Source organism: Cherax quadricarinatus, chromosome 56 (assembly GCF_038502225.1).
Source record: "Cherax quadricarinatus isolate ZL_2023a chromosome 56, ASM3850222v1, whole genome shotgun sequence".
NCBI lineage: Eukaryota > Metazoa > Arthropoda > Malacostraca > Decapoda > Parastacidae > Cherax > Cherax quadricarinatus.
In genome coordinates, this window is record NC_091347.1 from 27,579,067 (window position 1) to 27,593,001 (window position 13,935).

General features: G+C 41.3%; 1 protein-coding gene across 7 annotated transcripts in view; it reads left to right on the forward strand.

Moving 5' to 3' along the window:
- The window catches only part of LOC128700710 (DIS3-like exonuclease 2), a 324,230-nt gene that overhangs the window by 212,608 nt on the left and 97,687 nt on the right, over positions 1 to 13,935 (forward strand). The window contains exon 1 of one of the 7 annotated variants that reach the window (XM_070097241.1): positions 9,102 to 9,220. The exons of the other annotated variants lie outside the window; for them this stretch is intronic. The gene's annotated coding sequence lies outside the window, so the exon portion shown is untranslated. Of the gene's footprint in view, positions 1 to 9,101; positions 9,221 to 13,935 lie in introns of those variants that run through there. 7 annotated transcript variants of the gene reach the window in all.

Consider the following 13,935-nt stretch of genomic DNA (forward strand, 5'->3'; position numbering starts at 1 on the left):
ACACACACAAGCACGTAAAAAAGCTAGAGAAAGTGCAAAGGTTTGCAACAAGACTAGTCCCAGAGCTAAGAGGTATGTCCTACGAGGAGAGGTTAAGGGAAATCAACCTGACGACACTGGAGGACAGGAGAGATAGGGGGGACATGATAACGACATATAAAATAATGAGAGGAATTGACAAGGTGGACAAGACAGGATGTTCCAGAGATTGGACACAGTAACAAGGGGACACAGTTGGAAGTTGAAGACAGAGATGAATCACAGGGATGTTAGGAAGTATTTCTTCAGCCTCAGAGTAGTCAGTAAGTGGGATAGTTTGGGAAGCAATGTAGTGGAGGAAGGATCCATACACACACACACACACACACACACACACACACACACACACACACACACACACACACACAACTAACACCGAACAGACCAAGTGTCTTATCGACAAATGCCTTTGATAAACTGGTAACTAACCTCTCACAATCACTATACATATCACATACACCCTGAAACTAGAAGTACATACCTGTTGTAATTTTATGCACCCTCCACACGGTGCCAACACGTGCTGTGTCTGGAAGGTGTTTTTCTGTATTAGAGTCGCTAAAGCTGCGTCATGCGTGTATCAGTGCGCGTAATGTAGAGCAAGACTTTGTTAAAGACATCTCTTTAGACCCAGTTTGTTGCCCCAGTAACATTTTGGGTCTTAACATTAGAACTATTAAAGATAATGAAGGTAACGTCTACATTCGTGGAGTATCTACAAGTTGAAAGCGTATATATTACAACATTTGCAAATAGTATGTATGCACTCTTGCCTTGTAGTACTTGGGAGTACGTGCAGAGGGATATCCCACGTCTTTATCTAGGCTTTATCTAGGCTATCTGCTGCCAAGGATTGCCTTCTATCTAGCTAAACCTGATAATATCTAGATAATCGGAACATTATTTGATTGCTGCTGCTGCTGCTGCTGCTGCTGCTGCTGCTGCTGCTATTATTATTATTATTTATTATTATTATGATTGTTATTATTATTACTATACTACCATTACCACTTGACAACCACTGCTACTACTACTACTACTACAACTACTACAACTACTATCAATATTACTGCTACTACTATTTCTGTTACTATTACTACTAGTAGTGGTACTATTACAATCAAGGAACCTTCCTTGAGGGGTAGTAGTGGTACCTACTACTAATACTTCGCTGCATTTAATCTCCCCTAGGTGATTCATTGTCAACTGATCGTTCTTAGGTAGTTTCTGAACTAACTTCAGGATTCCGAAGAGAGTAACATTGTTAATATTGCAATGTCACCTTTGAAAACGCCAGAATTGAACTTTTGCTTCGCATAAGGAAAACTGCGCACCTTGCTTCTTACCTTACAAGTGATCCTATTTCGGTATAAGATATCCAGTAAACAAGGGGAGAAGAGCACGTTTTTGGCGGTGGCAAACATAGCACCAGATTGCAGTAATTACCAGCGACCAACTATATTATTATCTTTCCCCTCTGCCTGCTCACGGTCAAGGTCGCCCTCCCTCCACACACTCACATAAATCATCATGTACCTTTGTATTTACCTTTGTGTAGCTATGTTGAATATAGTTATAATATACATGTGTGTATAGACAGAGACTCCTTATCGGTATATGTAGTTATTTTGGCAGGATAAATGGTAAGTGTTCTTGTAATCATGACTCGCAAGTCGTGAAGGAAGTGCAGTATTAGTGTTGAGAAACACTTGACCTTGACAATGGAACTTCTCTGTGCCCTGCCCAGTATTTAACAACGTCATACGATTATAGATCTTACGGAAAGACACTCTCTCTTTGTTTCAGTATAAAGTCATATAAACGTGTACAGGCTAGGTTTATTACGGGAGGGTTGGTAAGGGTGAGTGTGAGGTTGGCGTGTGTGGTGGAGGTAAACAGTCTCAGGGAGCAGAGGCCATCACTGCTCCGCCTTGTAATAATCCTCACCCACTATTGTTGCCACACACGCCATGTTCTCTCCCTGATATACGACTCTCCCTTTGTCAAGTGCATCATCTTGTTATTTCACACAGTGTACACAGACTCAGCAGCCCTCAAGGGATTATTCTGTCGTCTTTAAAATCATTTGTAGATCTTCTGACCTCAGTTTATCTCATTTTGACTAATCTTACGAAGCATTTATTTTTAAGATTGCTTAAAGTACATCTTTTATCTTCTGCCGTAACTTGCTTAGCTAACAGAAAGTTGGGGTCCGATCCTTCAACCCATTAGTGCCTGGGTAGTGTTTTCACTAGCGCCCGTATGATGAACACTGGACAGATGCTAAAATTATCAAATTTAACTAATACAACAGCACTATTATGAAATTATATTTGTTAAAAAGAATGACATTAGGGAACAAATGATAACCTCTTTCTCAAGAGGCATGAAGTTTGCTTTTGGCAAACTTGTATGTATATATTCTCTGCTGTTGCGGAGCTTACAATAGTCTCTTCGCCTCCGTATTTGGGTTTGCAAAAGATAAAGGGTGCGTATTTGTCGAGTTGTGTGTGCTGAAGATGAGCACAACAAGGGCCTGGTGTGAGGGGCTACCATTGCTAAAGATGAGCATAACAAGGGACTGGTGTGAGGGATTACCATCACTAAAGATGAGCATAACAAGGGACTGGTGTGAGGGGCTACCATCACTAAAGATGAGCATAACAAGGGCCTGGTGTGAGGGGCTACCATCGCTAAAGATGAGCATAACAAGGGCCTGGTGTGAGGGATTACCATCACTAAAGATGAGCATAACAAGGGCCTGGTGTGAGGGGCTACCATCGCTAAAGATGAGCATAACAAGGGCCTGGTGTGAGGGGCTACCATCGCTAAAGATGAGCATAACAAGGGCCTGGTGTGAGGGATTACCATCACTAAAGATGAGCATAACAAGGGCCTGGTGTGAGGGGCTACCATCGCTAAAGATGAGCATAACAAGGGCCTGGTGTGAGGGGCTACCATCGCTAAAGATGAGCATAACAAGGGCCTGGTGTGAGGAATTACCATCACTAAAGATGAGCATAACAAGGGACTGGTGTGAGGGGCTACCATCGCTAAAGATGAGCATAACAAGGGCCTGGTGTGAGGAATTACCATCACTAAAGATGAGCATAACAAGGGCCTGGTGTGAGGGGCTACCATCGCTAAAGATGAGCATAACAAGGGCCTGGTGTGATGGATTACCATCACTAAAGATGAGCATAACAAGGGACTGGTGTGAGGGGCTACCATCGCTAAAGATGAGCATAACAAGGGCCTGGTGTGAGGGGCTACCATCGCTAAAGATGAGCATAACAAGGGCCTGGTGTGAGGGGCTACCATCACTAAAGATGAGCATAACAAGGGACTGGTGTGAGGGGCTACCATCACTAAAGATGAGCATAACAAGGGCCTGGTGTGAGGGATTACCATCACTAAAGATGAGCATAACAAGGGCCTGGTGTGAGGGGCTACCATCGCTAAAGATGAGCATAACAAGGGCCTGGTGTGAGGGGCTACCATCACTAAAGATGAGCATAACAAGGGCCTGGTGTGAGGGGCTACCATCCCTAAAGATGAGCATAACAAGGGCCTGGTGTGAGGGGCTACCATCACTAAAGATGAGCATAACAAGGGACTGGTGTGAGGAATTACCATCACTAAAGATGAGCATAACAAGGGCCTGGTGTGAGGGGCTACCATCGCTAAAGATGAGCATAACAAGGGCCTGGTGTGAGGGGCTACCATCACTAAAGATGAGCATAACAAGGGCCTGGTGTGACGGGCTACCATCACTAAAGATGAGCATAACAAGGGACTGGTGTGAGGAATTACCATCACTAAAGATGAGCATAACAAGGGACTGGTGTGAAAGGTTACCATCACTAAAGATGAACACAACAAGGGACTGGTGTGAAAGGTTACCATCACTAAAGATGAGCATAACAAGGGACTGGTGTGAAAGGTTACCATCACTAAAGATGAACACAACATGGGACTGGTGTGAGGAATTACCATCACTAAAGATGAGCATAACAAGGGACTGGTGTGAAAGGTTACCATCACTAAAGATGAACACAACATGGGACTGGTGTGAAAGGTTACCATCACTAAAGATGAACACAACAAGGGACTGGTGTGAAAGGTTACCATCACTAAAGATGAACACAAAAGATGAGCATAACAAGGGACTGGTGTGAGGGGCTACCATCGCTAAAGATGAGCATAACAAGGGCCTGGTGTGAGGAATTACCATCACTAAAGATGAGCATAACAAGGGACTGGTGTGAGGGGCTACCATCACTAAAGATGAACACAACAAGGGACTGGTGTGAAAGGTTACCATCACTAAAGATGAACACAACAAGGGACTGGTGTGAAAGGTTACCATCACTAAAGATGAACACAACAAGGGACTGGTGTGAAAGGTTACCATCACTAAAGTTGAACACAACATGGGACTGGTGTGAAAGGTTACCATCACTAAAGTTGAACACAACATGGGACTGGTGTGAAAGGTTACCATCACTAAAGATGAACACAACATGGGACTGGTGTGAAAGGTTACCATCACTAAAGTTGAACACAACAAGGGACTGGTGTGAAGGGTTACTAAGCACTGTAGCAGTTGTGTGGACGACTTGTCCATTTAAGAACTGTGTTCACCAGCCACAACAGGGATTCATACGTGAGAAAAAAAGAGTTCCTAGCATACTGTGTCTTAAGCTTTAACGTACATCCATCAACCTACACGGGTGCTCATACAAGACCTACCACCCCTTTGCTTAACCTGCGTCTTTAGCTTCCACACCTCTCTCTCTCTCTCTCTCTCTCTCTCTCTCTCTCTCTCTCTCTCTCTCTCTCTCTCTCTCTATCACACACGCACACAAGTGGTAACTAACTAATACTAACTCTACCCGGACACGACAGACAATGACACCGACGGCATATTAAATATAATTAACCCCCTGGGGGTAGAAATTTGTTTAGCTGCGATTCAATATACAGTGTGTGTGTGTGTGTGTGTGTGTGTGTGTGTGTGTGTGTGTGTGTAGTTATATGGTAAGAAAAATGCTAGGTGTGTTCTGTCATTATTATTATTATTATTATTATTATTATGATTATTATTATTATTATTATTATTATTATGAATAGTAGTAATAGTAGTAGGTAGGAGTAATATCATTAGTATATTATGGAGGCCTGGTCACAGACCGGGCCGCGGGGGCGTTGACCCCCGGAACTCTCTCCAGGTAAACTCTCCAGGTATTATTACTATTATCATTATATTATTATTATTATTATCATCAGTTATATTTTCAAGAACGCAACTCACAACAATATCTATGCACGTGAACACGATCAACAGGAGTAAGGAGAATTGCTCCTACATATTGCCTTTTCCTGGTATCGAACTAGAGAACCTTCGGTTGTGTCGACGTGTATAATAACGAGTATCAGGCGAGCTTAGAGTGAGAAAATTTTGCTATATTATTAAAAAAATTAACTCATCGGTCGGCTGGACATTTCTTTTTTCCTAACATAAAAACTATTTGAAAAAAATCTCTTTTATTTTCAGTCACTTTCGTATCGATTTGCTTCACATTAGTTCTGAATTATGATGAGTATTCATCATCGAAGATATCATCTGAATCATAATTACATATGTATCTTTGTACTTATCATCTGAATGATAATTACTGACGCGTGTCACTGGGTTGACAGATTGATGGTACTCTTTGAGGTGTGTGGTTGTGGTACTTGCCAAGTGAATGATCATGATGGTTTCTGCTGCACTACTTAGGTTAGGTAAGATTTGTAAGGAAACAGGACAAGTGTTTCCTGACTCTGGTCTTAGTCATTTGATGACCCACCACTGGAGCTATTGGTCATTTGACTGAGGCCTTCCGCTGACTTAACGGTCCACCCTTTAAAAATTATGGTTATAAAAATATAAAGAAGGAACACGGCAGCAGGCCTACTGACCCATGCGAGGCAAGTCCAAGTCTCCCATTGCGCTACTTGTCAAATGTAAGATAATTGAACGTGTGTTGTAACTCTGACTCTACTAATGATTAACGTCGGTATTACCTTGGCTAACACCGTCAAATGAATGACTGTCACACTGGAAGGTAAACCTTATTACTGCAGAAGTACATGAAACATAATTACTGGACTCAAGTTTAACACACACAATATTACAATATATTAAAATACTAAACACAGTTTCACTGATCGCCGTCAGTTTATTTGACTGTGACCCGTGTCCTTAGTTTGTAAATCTGTCTGGTATTATAAATTACCATTAAGGACGCCCTGGAGTTGTGGTAGTGTTGTGTAAATAATATTAATGGTAATTGGAAAGCTTGTGGATGTTTCCATTTAATGTCTTTTATTTCTTTTGTTATGAGATGTTAGTGTGGTAAAATTTGTAGAAAATGAAAACAATGTTCCATGTGGTTTGTATTTGTACCTGTTTGTGATTTATGTGACCGTTCGCATGTACGAAGACTGAGGTATACTTGTGGGTTCTTGTCTTGATTGTTTGTAGTTACAAAAGTAGAATAGTACTTGTGGTGTCTAGTATTTGGTGATTTCATTCCTGTTGTCCACCAGTCTGTCTAGATTATTTGGCAAATTTAAAATAGTTCCTCATTTCTGTTTGTTATAAGCAATATTTACTAATTTGTTCATATCCTTATATGATTATACAGTGTATGCAATGTCTATAGGCCAATTTTCCCATGCTATATCTGCTAACTTCCCTGTAGGTTCCAATAAGTTCAATTCTCTTACTCATTTTTAAGTGTTTTAGTAAACTTTTCTTTAACCGTATTTATTCCTGATGCTAAGGTGTTTTCCTGTCAAGTACTATAACTGTTCAGTTACGCTTGACTGTGTATGTTGTTCACCTCCATGGTTGGTCTAGTTCGTTCCACTTACCCCACCACAAAAACGGAAAGGAAGTGGAAACACTGAGAGAAAACGGAAGCTGGCTTCAGAGTGGAGGGAAACGTGTGCTCGGTAACGCCCGCACGAGAGGCCATGAAAAAGGAGACAGAAAGAGAAGAAAAAGAGGGAGAAGAGGAATAATAACGTTTCACTGTAATAACAGTTGAAACAAAGTTGTGCAGGCTTCCCAGGTGTGCAAAACATGTACACTGGTAAGGTTTTTGGCTTGTTCACGGTCTAGTTTGTGTTTTGGTCAGAATTTTAGTATTTCAGAATGTCATCACATCAGAGGGAGGGTCATCATGTCAGAGTATTGTCACACCAGAGTGTATTCACATCAGAGGGCAAATACCACAGTAGAACACCTCTGCTTCAGAGGAAAAATTACGGCAGCAGAGCGCTATCGCAGTGAAAGGCCATCATCGAAGCATACCGCCATTATTGCATCAGACGGCCATTATTTCAGAATAGAGCCGTTATCGCATCAGATTGCCATTATTTCAGAATAGAGCCGTTAACGCAGCATAGGGCCTGTCTCGACTGTTTGCCGCTATCGCATCAGAAGCATTTTGATAACCGAGATTTATTACACAAGTAAACATACTGTAAATGTTATGTAATAGTTAACTATTTGAATCACGTGTTATGTATATAAGATGTTATATATATAAGAGAACTACACAAACAAACACACACACACACACACACACACACACACATACACACACAAATAGGTGAGTACAAATAGGTGAGTACACACACACACACACACACAACGTATATATGCTATTTTAGGGGTTAAAATATTCTTGTCTGGTGGAGAAAAGGTTAAGTGCAGCCTTTATGACTCTCGTGTAGTCGATAGGCTTTAAACCCTGTTAACCATCCTTTCAAGGGGATACCTTGATGCTCTTGATCAGAGAGAGAGAGAGAGAGAGAGAGAGAGAGATGGATAAAGACTGGCGATTTATTAATATTAGAAGTGAAAGGTTGAAGTGTGGGGGGAGGAGGTTGAGAGGGGGTTCGGGGTTGCCAGATTCTAGACAGCAGTGATTGAGTTGTCAAGGTCACCCATCGAGCGTTTGATTGCAAACTTTCCCGGGAATGATTGAAGACGTCTCTCAGGCGTTGCTCATCTGTTTGCTTCACTTCAGGGGAGGTTGGTGCCTTGATGCTGGTGAAGTGCTCTTGATTCCAGGAATTGGATTTGCCCTCCCCTTCCGTGAATGAAATCTAATTACCTGTCATTCCCCAGGCCCTATATGACGCCTATGTATTTAGGGTTCCCAATATAATGAAGAGTGTGTGTATGTTGTGCGGTGGGAGAGCTGCCACACTGGTACAGTGTTTTAATTAATGTGGAAGTTAGTCGCTACCACTTTTTGCGAGCTTTATTAAAGTTGAGGATCGTGACTAGCATATTGCTTGTTTGGGTGTAAAAAAAAAAACCGGATTTGATTATGGTGCCGGTCGAGATCTATGAGCAAGTTTCCTAAAAACTTGCTGCCCCCAGAACTAGCATTAAATAGATATATTAGATTTGTTAGCCGACAGGCGCGAGTCCTGTCGTAAGGAAGGACCAAGGGTTCCCAGCAGAGAAAAAATGTATTACATGTACTTGATTGTCTTGGGAAATCCTGGATTATGCTAGTTAAAATAACGCGAAAAAATGAAAATATAGAAATATTACAACTGTAATAATCTTTATACGTGATTAACATGTCATGGTGATCAAGAGTGATGTCACACTGCAGCAGTGGCCTTGGTCTACCCGTCAGCATCCTTAGACAGTTTTCTGACAAACAGTTGACATTCCAGGGTTAGAGAAAACGCTATTTAGCTATAGAAAACGGTCACTGCGCAATATGTATCGATCCGCCCCAAACATAGGCGGTAAGAATTAGTTCTCTGTGCATTCCCATGCATTTTATCGACATGATGCAGACCAACATGCGAGGCAATTTAGAAACTTAATCAACATGAAGTTTTTTGGTAATTTAACAGGGAAGTTCCATGATAATTAATAGAGGGAGTCTGTGTTTACATAAGTTGCGCTGGCTGCGCGAGCTGTCAGATGGAGAGTGTGTGTGTGTGTGTGTGTGTTTGTGTGTGTGTGTGTATGTTTGTGTGTGTGTGTGTGTGTATGTGTGCTTCCAATGCCAAGGTCTCCGTCAGCAGGCAGTGGTGGTGGTGAACGCACGCATCCACTCCTGCTTCCCTGCTCTTCTGTCACACACTCGCCCACCTTCGTGTGCGTGCAGGCTGCCTATATTGCCCCTTATATCTGCGTGTGACAGCATATTCCTATGACATCCAACGGATCTTGGAATATATTTAAAACTTCAGTGAAACGCCTCAGTCTGTTGTGTGCCCTTGACAGTGAAATGTGCGTCCTGAAAGGTCGATCCACGAGTACTCTATATTTCAATAGCGGAGGAATGTTTCTGTGTACGGATATTCCCGCGTTGCTGCCAGTGTACTTGGTACTGTTGAGCGCTATATGCTCACACACCTTGTTACCTCTGCACCTGATTCCCACGTGAGAGTAGCGGCAAACCGTGAAGGTGTTGAAGATGATGTGTGAGTGTTGAAGGTGTGAGGTGGTGGTGGGTGGTTGAGGTGAGTGAGAATAACCACGTGCTGGCCAACACAGTACACACGCCCCCACCATCACACATGTTCACCTCTCACAACTCATTCAGCACACACACACATACTCTTTCTCACAAAGTATGGGACAGTAGGTTTTGTATACATAACTCAATAGTTTATAAGTTATTCATGTCCAGTATACGTAAAACATTCCCTCAAGGTATTGTACTATGTAAGTCATGTATACATAACTCACAATCTCTCACATGATATATTACGTACATTTTTGTATAAATGTCATGTATACATAGCTCATAATTTTTTACATAATATATATATAACACGTCCTAACAAGGTATACATGTCATAAAAATAACCCGCACAATATATACAGATCTTACATACATATCTCGCTCAAAGTATACACGGCATGTGTACATAACTCACCCTCACAAGACATACACTCGTGTATTCGTAGCTCACACCAGAAGGTATACACGCCAAACATATATGAATGACAGTGTCTCAAAGGATATAAAACTCACAATGTATATATTTGCAGTATAAACCTTAGCGTTACAGTCCATATGATGCGCCATAGATTAGCACTCTAATGCCTTTTAATATTATCTGTGGTAAACTGTGTATCGTATATTCTACACCATGAAAGAAAAGACTCGGGTAATAAAGCCTAGGTAACTAAGTAAGTCAGTAGACAAGCAAGCAAGTACGTAAGTTTATGTAGGTACATTACCACTAGGGTCATCGTGGTACATAACTTAATAGATACAATAAAACATTTGTTAATTATTGAGAGTAAAAATAAAATAAAGTATATCAGTTAACGGTTACATGAATATACATGGATATACCAGTGTAACGACATCTTTATTTCTACCAGCATGTCTCGCCACACGTATAGACACAGGTGTGTATACATGCCAGCCCGCATTGTGACAGTTCAGCTCTTAGGTAGACCATTATAAAAATTTCAGACACTGTATGGTAACTTATTACTCAGACGTCTTTAGAAAGCTATAACGAACCTGTGGATCTGATAACGCACAAAGAACGAAATGTTGGCTCTAGCAACTCCATTTACTTCATTACCGTCTTCAGTATAATATACACCTTTGTGTCTCTATGATATGTATGGTTGGAATTTCTTGGTCATTATTGTGCTAGAGATTAAATGAAGAGTGAGAGTTGATTTAAAAGGTGTTAACCTTTTTAAATGGTGTATCAAATATTAACAGGTGTTAGGTTTGATTAAACAGGTGTTTTCATGTAGTGACATGTTAGGGTTGATTCAACAGGTGATAAGGATTTTTAAGAGGTATTATGACATAGTAACAGATGTTAGGTTTGATTAAATAGGTGTTGAGGTTTTCAAACAGGTATTATCATGTGGTAACAGGTGTTAGCATTGGTTGAACAGGTGACAAGGATTGATTTAATGGGTGTTAGGTTTTGTTTAGCAGTTGTTAGGCTATATTAAGACATGTTAAAGTTTATTTAACAGGTGTTATGGTTTAGTAACAGGTGTTAGGGTCTGTTTAGCAATAGTTAAAGGTTTATTTAACAGGTGTTATACTATACAAAGAGATTTTAGGGTTTGTGTAGCAGGTGGCGTAGTGGCATAGTAACAGGTGTTAGGTTTTTCCATGTATTTCCCCCCTCTCTCTCTCTATCTCCCTTTCCCCCTCTCTCTCTATCCCTCTCTCTCCCTCTCTCTCTCTCTCTCTCTCTCTCTCTCTCTCTCTCTCTCTCTCTCTCTCTCTCTCTCTCTCTCTCTCTCTCTCTATCTCTCTCTCATACACTCACCCTTCCCAGGCCCCTAATTCCTCCCTCCATCCCTCTCTCACCCCCCTGCCTCACCTCCCCGAAACATGACTCACGTCCCTACCTTCCCCCCTTTCCTCTGCCCCTCCCCCTTCCTATATATCCTCACCTCCCCTCTCCTCCCCTTCCCCCTTCCTGTTTCCCCTCACCCCTCCTCTCCCCTTCGTAAATACCCTCCCACACTTTCCTCCGGCCAAGCGTGGACAAATGTTGTTTTTTTTTTTACTGTTCTCGTTCATCTCTGTTGTGGTACCTCCCTCCTACCCTCCATCCCTCCCTTCCTCACTCCCTCCCTCCCTTCTAGCCTCCATTCTCTGTTTTCATCCTACCTTCTTCATCCCTCTCCAATTACTGTTTTTCTTTGTTACAAGTGCGGGTGCATGTGAGATTGTATGTGAATGTGTTAGTTCCCGGTAGTGCATGTGGCTGTGATTTTGTGTGTGACGCGTTTGAGTATGTGTGTATGTATATATATATATATATATATATATATATATATATATATATATATATATATATATATATATATGTCAAAGCCTGAATATGTAAAATTGGTCAATTAGCAAGAACTCATTTAAAATTAAGTCCTTTCTAAAAATTTCTCTTATACGTTTAAAGATATATTTTTTTCATTAATGTTAATGTAAAAATTTTTAATTTTGCTCCAAAAGAATCTTAGAAAACTTACCTAACCTTATTATAACAAGAACAATTTATTTTAGCCTAACCCAACTAAATATATTTTAGATTTGTTTACAATAATTTAATACTAAACAAACACAGTGAAATATATTTTTTCCGTTAGGTTCAGAATGATTTTGGCGAAATTATTGCATACACAAATTTTCACTTGTCGTATATGGCAAGATGAACGTTGCTATTTAAGCCAAGATCGCAAGTTCTGCCTATTCGGCACGACATATACATATACATATACGCTTGGTTTACGTAGAAAGGATTCTTCTCCACTTCACTTATATATATATATATATATATATATATATATATATATATATATGTGTGTGTGCGTGTGTGTGTGCGTGTGTGTGTGTGTGTGGGTGTGCGTGTGTGGGTGTGCGTGTGTGGGTGTGCGTGTGGGTGTGCGTGTGTGTGTGCGTGTGTGTGTGTGTGTGCGTGTGTGTGTGTGTGTGTGTATGTGTGTATGTGTGTGTGTGTGTGTGTGTGTGTGTGTGTGTGTGTGTGTGTGTGTGTGTGTACAGTAGATGGGCGAGTTTGGAGACAGTGTAAATGAAACCAGGCGGGACGTGTCCGTAGAGTAGGCAGTTCTCGCCTGGCTATCAGGTGCTTCCTCACTATTCATATATTCACCGTTTATCTCTCTTTATTATGCTGATGATTGTGTTCTTCCGGGTGATAATAATAATAATAATTATTATTATTATTATTATTATTATTATTATTATTATTATAGTACATATTATTAACAATAACAATAACATGAACATATTCATGTAATATATGTGTATATATGACCAAGGTAGACACGTTTAACATGTGCACTGTGTCAACAGCCAGACCAGAGGCCTAGCTTCTCCCTACGAGCCCCGTGAGGGCGGGGAATGTGGCTAGGCCTGGGGACACTTGGTCCCAAAGATGAGGAGGTACTTGTCCCTCCTCCCATGGGAGACTTAAGTCTCGAGACACTCCCCAGATAGGGAGCCAAGGCCGGGCCGGGTCACCACTACTTGAAAGACCCGGGCCGGGAGAATACCGGCGAAAAAAAAAAAAAAAAAAAAAAAAAAAAAAAAAAAAAAAAAAAAACAGCCCCGTGAGGGCGGGGACTGTGGCTAGGCCTGGGGACACTTGGTCCCAAAGATGAGGGGGTACTTGTACCTCCTGCCATGGAAGACTTAGGTCTCGAGACACTACCCAGATAGGAAGCTAAGGCCGGGTCACCACTCTTGGAAAAGACCCGGGCCGGGAGAGTACCGGCGAATAAAAAGAAAAAAAAAGACTAGTTTTTTGGAGTGGTTAAAATTAGATTGAAGGTTCTACTTACGCAAGCTATTCAGAATTTTTCGAGAAGATGGGGGTTAGGAGGGGGTTTTGGGGGCGTGGCCTCGCGGGAATTTTGCAGAAAATCAATAAGCAGCTTCTAAAAAAAATTTTATGTGGAGTTTACATGGAGGGAATGTGTATGTGTGTGTGTGTGTGTGTGTGTGTGTGTGTGTGTGTGTGTGTGTGTGTGTGTGTGTTTTGTGTATGCGCGCGCGCTCTCTCCCTTATAGTTACAACTGCACAGTTATGTTGGTAGTTCCTTATTTTCAGTTTTTAGTTTGTCATTATAATTGTTTAAAGTTTGCAGTAGTTGTAACACACACACACACACACACACACACTACTTACTTATAAGAAAGTCTACCACTCTCTTAACACATATTGTCTGATGCCAGTTGTTGCTGTCTTCACAGAGTGTACTGCGTGTTTCGTGTGTTCAGTGATCCGTGTGTCGAGAGTTTCGTGTGTTGAGTGTTCCGTGTGTTGAGTGTTCTGTGTGTTGAGTGCTCCGTG